Raw genomic sequence first — 12,188 nt, 5'->3', positions numbered from 1 at the left:
GGTACACTAAGGCAAGAACCCGGGATACAGAAAGCCCTCTGTCCTTGCGGTAAGGCACTTTGCGCTGATTAACACAAGCCGCCTTTGAAAGGCTACACTGAAAGAGCACACTGTAACACATGCCCACTGGGGCCTCAGGAGCTGTAAACATTTACCCCTAGACGCTGCCATAGGGTCAGAGCCCACATTCCCCATGACCTGCCCATCTGCCTGCTCCCCCTAGGGGTTTTGAGCAGCAAGTCATGAGCCACACCCCCATCACATGCCCTGTGTGGGGAACAAGGGAACTTTTCCTATTTCAACAGGACTTAAATTTACCCTGTAGTTTTTGTTTTATGTTTGTTCTCTTAGCTGTTTTCTTCTTCTTGTCTTCTAGTGGGTTGCTTGAACAATTTTTAGTATTCCATTTTGTTTTATTTATAGTGTTTTTGAGTGTATCTCTTTGCATAGTTTTTTTTAAAAAAGTTTGCTCTAGGTGTTGCAACATATATAGTTTATCACAATCTACTGGCATCATTATTTTACCAGTTCGCGTAAAGTATATAAATGCTACCTCCATCCCTTTCCTCTCCTTTGTTTATAATTGTTGTATTTACTCTACATATACATTTAGAACCACATAATAGTCTTATAATTTTTGTTTCAATGGTCTATCATAATTTAGAAAACTCAAGAGGCAAAGGAAAGCCCATTTTATTCGCCCATATTTCTGTTGCTACATTCTTTTTTCATTTCTGATGTTCCAAGCTTCCTTCTTTTAACATTTGTGTTTAGAGAGCTTTTTTAAAGCTATTATTTTAGGGTAGGTCTACTTTTGAAAAACTATCATAATTTTCCTTTATCTGAGAATGTACTGCTTTCTCCTTAATTCCTGAAGGATAATTTCACTGGGTGTAAAGTTCTGGGTGGACAATTCTTTTCACTTGAAAGATACTGTGCTACTTCTTTCTGACCTCCATGGTTTTTCCAGGGAGAAACTCACTGCTATTCAAATTGTTTTCCCCTATATATAAGGTGTCATGGCTGCTTTCAACACTTTGTCTTTAGTTTTCATAATTTTAATTATGGTATATCTTCCTGTGTATTATTTTATTATCTTGTTTGGGGTTCACTCAACTTCATGAATTTGTAGTTTTATGTTTCTTGCTAAATGCGGGAAGTTTTCAGCCATTAGTTCTTTAAGTACTTTTTCATCCCTGCCCTCATTTTTCTCTTCTTCCAGGACTTCAATGGCACAAATATTACATTTAAAAAATACTTCCAAAGGTTCCTGAAGCATGTTCACTTTTTTCAAGTCTTTTTTTCTCTATGTTGTTCAGATTGAGTAATTTGCATTGTTTGCTCTTTCTGGTCATCATTTCTTTCCTCTATTTCCTCCATTCTGCTGTTGACCTTACTCACTGAGCTTTTTAAAATTTCAGTTACTGTTATCTCTCTGTTCTAAATTTCAGTTTGGTTCTTCTTTATATCTTTCATTTATTTATTGAGACATTCTTTTTCTTCGCTAAAGCTTTTTATTTATTTTTTTCATTTGTTTCAAGCCTGTTTGTAATTACTCATTGAAATATGTTTATAATGGCTGCTTTAAAATCTTTGTTAGGTAATTCTAGCACCTCTGTCATCTGCTGTTGGCAGCTGTTACTTTTTTTCATTCAGTAGAGACCTTCTGGTTGTTAGTGTGATGTGTGATTTTTGGTTGAAATCTGGACATTTTCATATTATGTTATGAGACTCTAAATCTTATTTAAATCTTCCCTTTTGATTGGACTTCTCCGACACCACTCTAGTAGTGGAAGGAGGGAGGTGCCACCTTGTTAATATCAGGTGGAATGGAAGTCTAGGTTCTCCAATTGGCCTTGTTGACACTTGAATGGGGGGGACTCCTTATTACTGCTGGGTGAGGGTGGGAATTCTGGCTCCCCATGTGGTGTCCATTGACACTGTGGTGGGGGTGGCCTCATTATTGCTGGGTGATGGTGAAACTCTTGATTCTTTAGTAGGCCTCCTCTAACACTACCTCAGTGGGGTGAGGAGGGTGCCTCATTACAGCTTGATGGGGGTAGAAGTTCTGGCTCCTTGTGTGGTTTTTACTCACACTGCAGGGAGGAGGAGATCATGTTATTGGCCAGTTGTATGAATGTCCTGGCTCCCTACTTGGCTTTCTTTGATACCACTCTGGTGAGGCGGTTGGAGCACCTCATTACTGTCTCATGAGGGTGGAAGTGTAGGCTCCCCACGTGGCCTTCATTGGTGTGGATGGGAGTGAAGCAACAGCTTTTTCCGTGGGGTTAGGTTGGAATAGAGCACTTCTTGTCTAAAAATTTTCTGTCTGACTAGGCCACTCTTTTCCTGGCCTTCAGCTAGAGAGAACAAGCTTTTGTTCAGGCTATTTTGCCCATGCATGTTGGTGTTTTCATGTTTCTGGCTTCTTCAGCTGCAGGTCTCAGATATATTAGGCAAAAATGAATTCCAAGGAACACATGACCATGTTGTTCTTTGAATTTTGATGTTCCTAGCAAGCAATCTTCTCTCCACCTTTCAGAGTCTTCCTGTGTTTGCCTTACATATTATGTCCAGAGTTTTTAGTTTTACCTAATAGGTGGAATAAGGAAAAGTACATTTATTTCATCTTCCTGAAATAATGTGTCTTACAGAAAAGATCTTTTATTTGCTGCTGAGGTTAGGAGTTTTAGTGGATGAGAATGGGGTAGTTGAGGGGAGGAGGAAGAGAAAGGGGAGGAAAGAAAAACAGGTTCTACCACTCCTAAAAATCTCTATGAGTCCTGATTGAATATTTGTTCATTCATTCATCATTCAGCAAACGTTTATAACTCAACACTGTATGCCTAGGAGTGAAATTGGTGCTAGGAACACAAGGATAAGTAAGATTAATTTTTGCTTATTAGGAGTTTGAAATCTAGTCTTGTAGAGGCTAACACCCAAATAAGCAAATTATTACATGTTGTAGTAAGTGAACTGTGTCCTGAAGTGTGAGTAGAAGTTCTCAAGGTTATCTAAAAAAAGATGATTTAGACAAAAGAAATGGCTTGTTTGAAGGCAAGGAAGCATAAAATTTTTATGGATTTAAAGAATGGCATGCATTGATGTGAAAAGAATAAGAGGTTCTTATGAGTTAATGGTGGGAGATTAGACTGAAAATATTGGTTAGGACTAGATTGTTGAAGGCTTTAATATATTGTCATGCCTAGGGTGTTTTACACTTTTTTTTTTTTTTTGACAGGATCTCACTCTGTTGCCCAGGCTGGGGTGCAGTGGCATGCTCTAGGCTCACTGCAGCACTGACCTCCCAGGCCCAGGTGATCTGTCCACCTCAGTCTCCCTAGTTGCTGGGACTACAAGCACACGCCACTATGCCTGGCTAATTTTTTGTATTTTTTGTACAGATGGGGTTTTGCCATGTTGCTCAGGCTTGTCTTGAACTCCTAGGCTCAAGCAATCCACCCACCTTGGCCTCCCGAAGGGCTGGGATTACTGGTGTGAGCCACTGTGTCTGGCTGATATTTTACACTTTCTGCAGGCAATGGAGAATAATCTCTAAGCTATTTTAGTGGATATTTAAAATAATGACTTTTGGGCACAGCCTGAGACCTGTCCTCTCGCTTTCCTCCTTAGACAGCATGAGCTTCACCATTTGCTTCACCACCTTCTCTACCAACTACCAGTCCCTGGGCTCCATCCAATCACCCAGCCACGGCGTCCAGCCTGCCAGCAGTGTGGTTAGCCTCTATGCAGGTGCCAGGGGCTTGGGCTCCTGGATCTTTGTGTCCCCACCAGCTTCTGGGGCCACTGGGGGTCTGGAGGCCTGGTCATAGGGATGGCCAGGGCTCTGGTGGGAATGCGGGGCATCCAGAACGAGGGGACCATTCAAAGCCTGAACAGCCACCAGGCCTCCTACCTGGACAGAATGAGGAGCTAGGATATTGAGAATCAGAGGCTGGAGAACAAAATTTGGGAAAACTTGGAGAAGAAGGTAAGAGACTGGGGGCATTACTTCAAGACTATTGAGGACCTGAGGGCTCAGATCTTTGCAAATTCTATGAACAATGGCCACATCATTCTGCAGATTGACAAAGCCCATCTTGCTGCTAATGACTTTAGAGTCAAATATGAGACAGAACTGGCCTTTCACCAGTCTGTGAAGAGCGACATTCATGGGCTCCACAAAGTCGTCAGTGACGCCAATGTCACTCAGCTGCAGCTGGAGGCAGAGATCAAGGCTCTCAAGGAGGAACTGCTCTTCATGAAGAACCATGAAGAGGAAGTAAAAGGACTACAAGCCCAGATTGCCAGCATTGGGTTGACTGTGAAGGTGGATGCCCCCAAATCTCAGGACCTTAGCAAGATTGTGGCAGACATCTGGGCCTAGTACAACAAGCTGGATCTGAAGAACCGAGAGGAGCTGGACAAGTACTGGTCCCAGGAGATTGAGGAGAGCACCACAGTGGTCACCACGCAGTCCATCAAGATCAGAGCTGCTGAGATGACACTCATGGAGCTAAGATGTACAGTTCAGTCCTTGGAGATTGACCTGCACTTGGCAAGAAATCTGAAGGCTTGCTTGGAGAACAACCTGAGAGAAGTGGAGGCCTGCCACTCCATGCAGATGGAGCAGCTAAACCGGGTCCTGAGGCACTTGGAGTCAGAGCTGGCACAGACCTGGGCAGAGGGGCACACAAGTACAGGCCCACAAGTACAGGCCCTGCTGAATATCAAGGTCAAGCTGGAGGCTGAGCTGCCTGCTGGAATATGGGGAGGACTTCAATCTCAGTGATGCCCTGGACAGGAGCAATTCCATGCAAACCATCCAACAGACCACTGTGTGCAGGATAGTGGATGGCAAAGTGGTGTCTGAGACCAACACCACCAAAGTTCTGAGGCATTGAGCCAGCAGAAACAGGGTACCCTTTGGGGAGCAGTAGTCCAATAAAAAGTTTAGAGGTCAAAAAATAAAATTAAATAAAATAATGACTTTTTGATGTTTGTATCTATGTCTATGCATATCTTTTAATATCCTTTTACATGTGTTGGATGTAAGACTTGCCACTCTGCCTTCATCTATCTTTTCCTTTCTACCTATTCCTGTATGACATCTGTGGCTAGAAATAGGGGAGAGAGATGTTTGGCTAAACATCTAGAGTTACTAGATAGAAATGTGTAAATCTACCAGATACACAAGTGGAGCTCAGGATGAAGCTATTGTTTCAAATCTGCTCTCACAGACAGTGCTGTTGTCACTGGTTGTGAGTGTGTGTTTAAATGTAGTAGCATCCAGTTAATCCTAATAGTCACCTCACAGTTCCTTCATCCCCTTACAGTCATTTCAGCCTACTTATCAACAATAGCTTTTCATAGAATCTACTAGAATTATACACTGATGGGACTATATTAATCTTAGGAAATGAAATACTCATATTTTATCCAGGAAACTGATGTATTAGGCCACTCTTGCATTGCTATAAATAAATACCTGAGATTGGGTAATTTATAAAGAAAAGAGATTTAATTGGCTTCTGGTTCTGCAGGCCATACAAGAATGGCATCCGTATCTGCTTGGCTTCTGGGAGGCCTCAGGGAGCTTTTACCCATGGCAGAAGGTGAAGTGGGAGCAGGCATGTCACATGGCCAGAGCAGGACAAGAGAGAGAAAGAGTGGGAGGTGCCGTACACTTTTCAACAAACAGGTCTCATGTGGACTCACTCAGTGCCAAGGTGATGGCACCAAACAATTCATGAGGGATATGCCCCCACGATCCAAACATCTCCCACTAGTCCCCACTCCAACACTGGAGATTACATTTCAACATGAGATCCAAACCATATCAATGGGAATATATGGTTCTGGCTCATGTTAAAATAAATAAAATAATTTTTATCATGCAGAGTGTTATGTTAATTTTCATTGTTTTCTTCTTCTCGTTTGCATCTATGGTCATTATCTTTCCTTGCCTTCAATATTAGTATCTGTAAACTTTCTCTCTTCTGGAATAGCATGTATTCAAACCTTACGATATCCCTAATGTATTGGTGTATTTTTAAAAAGCCCATATACAATAACACTTTATTTTTATGCTGTCTAAATCTTTTATTTAAAGACATCTGGTATGTTTGGCTCAGCGGACAAAATATGACAGTGCTGAAAAGTAGTATTAGCAATTCTTATGACTTTCTACATATTTTAAGACATTTAAGGCAGAAATTACATACTGTGGTGGATAGAGTAGCAGACTAAGAAAAATTTATCACTGACATGCTATTACTTACTTTTTTGTGACCCTGAGAAAACCAGTAGCCTTTTCTATGATTCTGATTTTTAACCACAATTTTATAGCTATGAAAGAAGAAAACAATTGTTCCAAATATCTGCACAATAGGAATACCGAGATTTCAAGAATAATTCTTTGTGTGATTTTTAAAAATGTAGCATAATCTATTGCTACTGTTAGTGTTTCCAAAGTGGCAAACTTGAATTCAATTTCTTGTAATAAGTAAAAACATGTCCTTTATATGGCCAGTGGTAACTTTTTGGTTTGAACTGCTATATGAATTAGGAATAAAAATATAATATTGGATTGAACTTCAACTTATCACAAAAATTCTTTAACAATTAAGATATTTTAGGTATTAAAATTCAATTAGTATTAATCTAAATTTGAAAAATTATTATAATATTTCAATTATGTTTAGCTGCTTATAGTTTTAATTCAGAGACATTAGTTGATTAAATACTGTCTCTGTAACTAGGCCTTGATAAGTAATGCTATTGTGTGTGACATGGGTAAGAATCAGGTCACAGTTTATTATTTCAGCTTGTGTGCACTGTCCTTTGCTGAAGAGAAAACATCATCTTGGTTCAAATGATCAGTACCTTGCTAATTTATTAGTGATTTATTTTCCTTAAACTTTGAAAGTCTTTTTGTTATATTTGCTGCGGGTAGGGTAAATAAATTTGTACTCACACACCAGATTATCTCAGATGTGACTGATTCTGGCTACTTCTTTGATTTATGGAATGATTAATTTCATTATGAATATTTCACAATCATCTGGGAAATTGGTTAAAAAAAGAGGAACTTAATTTCATTTGCTATGGTATGTCTATATGTATATTTATATCCCTCTTATTTAAGGCAAAGATGAAGATCTAGGCCAACTAGGGAACTCAATAGGCCATGATCATTGGAAGCTGTGGGTATAGTTACTTGACATTGTGATTTCTGCGTATTTCTTTTTCAGACTGACGTTATTTAAAAATGGTGCTTGCTTAGTAGAGGTGCATAGGAAGAGGAATGTTGGATTTTTATCTTATTCACAATACACATGCCAGATATATTTTGCTTTCCTGAAAAAGTTGTACTATCTTTACTCCTTCTCTAAATCTGTTGCCTTTCTAAGCATGATACCAAAGGCAAATATCCTGAAGAAAAGAGTGATAGATTTTACTACAAAAAATTTAAAGCTGTCTGCCAAAATCCACTATAAACAAGATTGAAAGGCAACTGACAACTCGGAACAATGGGAGCAACACATATGGTGAACAATGGGTGAAAATCCTTATAAAGAGCTCTTAAAATATAAGAGCATATTGCACATACCAGATCATCTTTTCATCTGGAGAGCTAGGTACTGTTATTATCTTTATTTTATAGATAGATAAAGAAGTTAAGGCTTAAAGGGGTCTTACAGTTAGTCACGAGTGAAAGATTCAAACCTGGGTTGTCTGACCCCAGAGTCTCTGTACTCTTAACCACTAAGCTACACTTCCCTCCATTTTTACAGGTTGCCAGAGACATCAACAGGCAATTTGCAAAGACACCCAATGGCTAGTAAACATATAATATTTATTTTTTCTCTGGAAAACAAATAATGGAAATGAAAATAGAGAACATTTTGTCTATCAAACTGACAAAAATTTTAAACAATGGTTATGTTCATTTTTGGCAAGATATGGAAAAAACAGACAATTGGTAAATCCTTTCACTCGGAAAATTACCCACAAAATCCCTTAAAACTCAGTTATAGTTTTTAACATTGTAATTTAATTTTTAATTATTAATCCTGAGGAAATAATTGTGTATATGTGAGATTTAGTTATGATGATGTTAACTCAATATTTGTTTATAATGCTAGAAACTGTAGACAACCAAAATGTTCAACAATAGAAGACTGATTAATTAGCATACATCTATAAAATGGAATGCCAGTAGTTGTTTAAAGTGATATTTTAGAGTTGTTTGGGCCGGGTACGGTGGCTCACGCCTGTAATCCCAGCACTTTGGGAGGCCGAGGCTGGTGGATCACCTGCGGTCAGGAGTTCAACACCAGCCTGGCCTGGTGAAACCCCGTCTCTACTAAAAATACAAAAATTAGCCAGGCGTGGTGGTGCGTCCCTGTAGTCCCAGCTACTCAGGAGGCTGAGGTAGGAGAATCACTTGAACCTGGAGGAGGAGGTTGCAGTGAACCGAGATCGTGCCAGTGAGACTCTGTCTCAAAATAAATAAATAAATAAGAATAAAAATAAATAAATGAAGAGTTTTTGATGGCATTTTATGTGTTAAGGGAATAAATCAGATCATTAACTCATTAAGATTCCATTTAAAACTTGTACGTTATTGTATTGATAAAAGACTGAAAAGGTTTTTATGAAAATATTAACTGATTTTCTCTAGTTAGTGAGAATATGAGTGGGTCTTATTTTTAATTTTCCAAATTTTCTACAATAAAGAAATTTTATTTTTTTGAAAACATAAAAGTTGCCAGCCAGGCATGGTGGCTCATGCCTGTAATCCTAGCACTTTGGGAGGCCGAGGCAGGTGGGTCACTTGAGGTCAGGAGTTCGAGACCAACCTGACCAACATAGTGAAACCCCGTTTGTACTAAAAATACAAAAATTAGCTGGGCGTGGTAGCGGGCACCTGTAATCCCAGCTACTCAGGATGCTGAGGCAGGAGTATCACTTGAACCTGGGAGGCGGAGGCTGCAGTGAGTGGAGATCGCGCCATTGCACTCCAGCCTGGGCAACAGAGAGGGAGACTCCATCTCAAAAAAAAAAAAAAAAAAAAGTTACCAGAAAATTTCTTTAATTTACTTCTTGTTGCATGTAAGATTTTAAAAAAGCGTAATCACAGATTTACAAGAGAAAAATTTTGATCTTTCCATCGTTTTTAAATTTCTAACGAATAGTACATGGTGGATCTTTACTTTAGTCTTCTAATGGATAGTTGTCATAATGTTATTCCCGGGTAAACTTGAATGATGTTTTATTTATTAGTTCCATGTGAATTTTTTTGACTCGTTTTTTTGGTCATAGTTTTATCTTTATTTCTTTTCTTTAACTTCTTCCCATTTATATTTGCCGATTTCTATTCTTTCTAATATATTGCCTATATTCTTTTTTTATTAGAAAAACTTCTCCAATTTTTTAAAATTTTTAAACAATAATTTTAACTTTTATTTTAGAGTCAGGGGTTACATGTGCCTGTTTGTTACATAAGTATATTGTATTATGCTAAGGTTGGGGCACAAATCATCTCATCCCTTGGGTAGTGGGCATAGTACCCAGTAGATTTTGGCTGTCCCCCTCCCTCCCTCCCTACTCTAGTAGTCCCCAGTATCTATCGTTGCCATCTTTATGCCCATGAGTATCCAGTGTTTAGCTTTTAAATTCATTGCTTGGTAATAAAATATACCAGTGTTCAAAATTTTCTTCTTTTCTACGGAATAAAAATTTTGCAAAATTGGCATGAAATTTGTTGTGCGAAAAGGAAGATGCCAGCTTGCTTATTTTACTTTATATTATTTCACAGAATTAAGCTTACGTAACCTAGTTCTCAATAACTGGTGGTATTTATTGATAAACTTCTATTGATATGTTAATTTTCTGTTAATGTGGGACTTATTAGTTAGGTCTCATTCCTGAATTCGTGAAACCTCCCCTCCCCCGAGCAAATGCTCTCTCTCTCTCTCTCTCTCCTCTTCTTTCAGTAAGTCAATTTATATTTGGAGACATGGCACAGTACTAGATGATTCAAGCTGAGAAAGAATGAAAAAAAAGATCTCTGGCACTCATTCCTTGCTTTCGCATGAGCTAGCTCCTGACAGGTATCTAGTATATGCTGAGTTTCCTATCTTTCTCATATATATCAGGCAGAGTAAAGCAGGTAGGAATCAGAAGCCTCAAATTAATGTCTGTAAATCCTGAGGAAATATTTTGAGGCTGCAGTAGACTAAACGATGCTGGATTTGGTTTGATTTGCTGTAATTCTATCATTTGAACACTAAGTGGCACTAAAGCCTAGGTCACAGATAACATATTGTCAATTTAAATTCTAAGATTTGGGGTCTATTGGTGGGTAAATGGCTTTGGAAAAGTGAAAAAAGGATTAGTAAGAAAGTATTCTGAGCTTAAAGAAAGACAGAAAAAATAGTTTTACAACTAGTTATTTTTGGGAACTGGAAGTTTAACCAAACTCTCTTGCTTTTATTTGCAAGTTATTTAAAAGCAAGGAGTAAACCGCTCTTAAAATGACCAAAGATGATTAACCTCCCCGGCACCTATCCTTGAATATTTTCCCTTTTTCTTTGAAGAGAAGAAAAATCTATACTTAGAAGAAGATTTTCAGATGGAAAGCACCCATATGCATGTTGAACCTTAAGCTCTTGTGTACCCATAGATGACAATACCCATAATAAACATTTTTTTCAACTCTTTTGAGACTGTTTACTTATACCTATAATGTGTATTTTTACATTTGACCTAATTTGGGAAATGTCAGTATAATTTGAGTTAGAAAAAAAGATCAGAATTTGGTTATTTTGGAGGGGAAAGAAAATCATATGTTTTATTGCTTATCTGAACTTTAAAAAATTAAAATAATCTTTCCCAAGATTTATTGAGATATATAATTGACAAATAAAAATATATATGTTTAAGGTATAAAATGTAATGATTTGATGTACATATACATTGTGAAATGAGTACTACAATCAAGCTAATTAACACATTCATAACCTCACAGTTACCATTATTTATTTCCAGCTTTATTGAGGTACAACTGACAAAAATGTATATACTTATGGTGTATGACGTGATATTTTAATGTATGTATACATTGTGAAATGATGACTACAATGAAGCTTAACATATCCATCACCCCACATAGTTATCTTTTTGTGGGGAGAACATTTAAGATCTCTCATAGCAAATTCCAAGTACGCAATACGTTGTTATTTATACTCACCATGTTGTACATTAGATCTCCAGAACTTGCTCATCCTGCGTAACTGAAACTTTGTGTTGTTTGACCAACATCTCCCCATTTCCCCAGCTTCCTAGCCCTGGGGCAACCACCATTCTACTCTGCCTCTATAAATCTGACTCTTTTAGCTACCTCAGATAATTGGAATCATGTAGAATTTAACTTCTGTGACTGGCTTATTTCTTTTAGCATGGTGTCCTCCAGGTTCATCCATGTTGCTGCAAATGACAGAATTTCCTTCTTTTTCTAAGGCTAAATGGTATTCCATAGTACGTGTGATATATGGAAAAAGAAGCATATACATACATACACACATATATACACACAAACCCCACATTTGCTTTATCCATTCATCTGCTGTTGGACCCTTAGATTGATTCCATGTCATGCCTATTGTGAATAATGCTGCAATGAACATTGGAATATAGAAATCTCTTCAAGATACTGATTTTATTATCTTTGACTATATACCTAGAAGTGGGATTGCTGGAACATATTATAGTCCTATCTTTAATTTTTTGAGGAGCTTCAATACTGTTTTTTCAGAATAGCTGTATCATTTTACCGTCCCACCAACAGTGTACAAGGGATCCTTTTCACATTCTGGCAAACATGTTATCTTTTGCCATTTTGATGACAGCCATTCCAACAGAGGGGGCATCCTTATTTTGTTCCTGATCTTAGAGCTTTCAACTTTTCATCATTGAGTATGATGTTAGCTGTGGGACTGTAATATGTAGCTTGTATTATATTGAGGTATATTCCTTCTATACATAATTTGTTGAGAAGTTTTTTATCATAGAGGGTACAGAGGTTTGTCAAATGCTTTTTCTGCATCTATTGTGATTACCATATAATTTTTATACTTTTCTGTTAATGTGGTATATCATATTTATTGATTTGTGTATGTTGA

The 12,188-nt window shown here is 37.9% G+C and overlaps 1 pseudogene; it reads left to right on the top strand.

The window, feature by feature from the left end:
- The first annotated feature begins 3,612 nt into the window (after nt 1-3,612).
- On the top strand, nt 3,613-4,944 carry LOC129489432 (keratin, type I cytoskeletal 18-like; annotated as a pseudogene).
- Nucleotides 4,945-12,188: the final 7,244 nt, after the last annotated feature.

This window comes from Symphalangus syndactylus, chromosome 9 (genome assembly GCF_028878055.3).
Source record: "Symphalangus syndactylus isolate Jambi chromosome 9, NHGRI_mSymSyn1-v2.1_pri, whole genome shotgun sequence".
In the NCBI taxonomy this organism is placed as follows: Eukaryota; Metazoa; Chordata; class Mammalia; order Primates; family Hylobatidae; genus Symphalangus; species Symphalangus syndactylus.
This window is presented reverse-complemented; position numbering and strand designations above follow the sequence as displayed.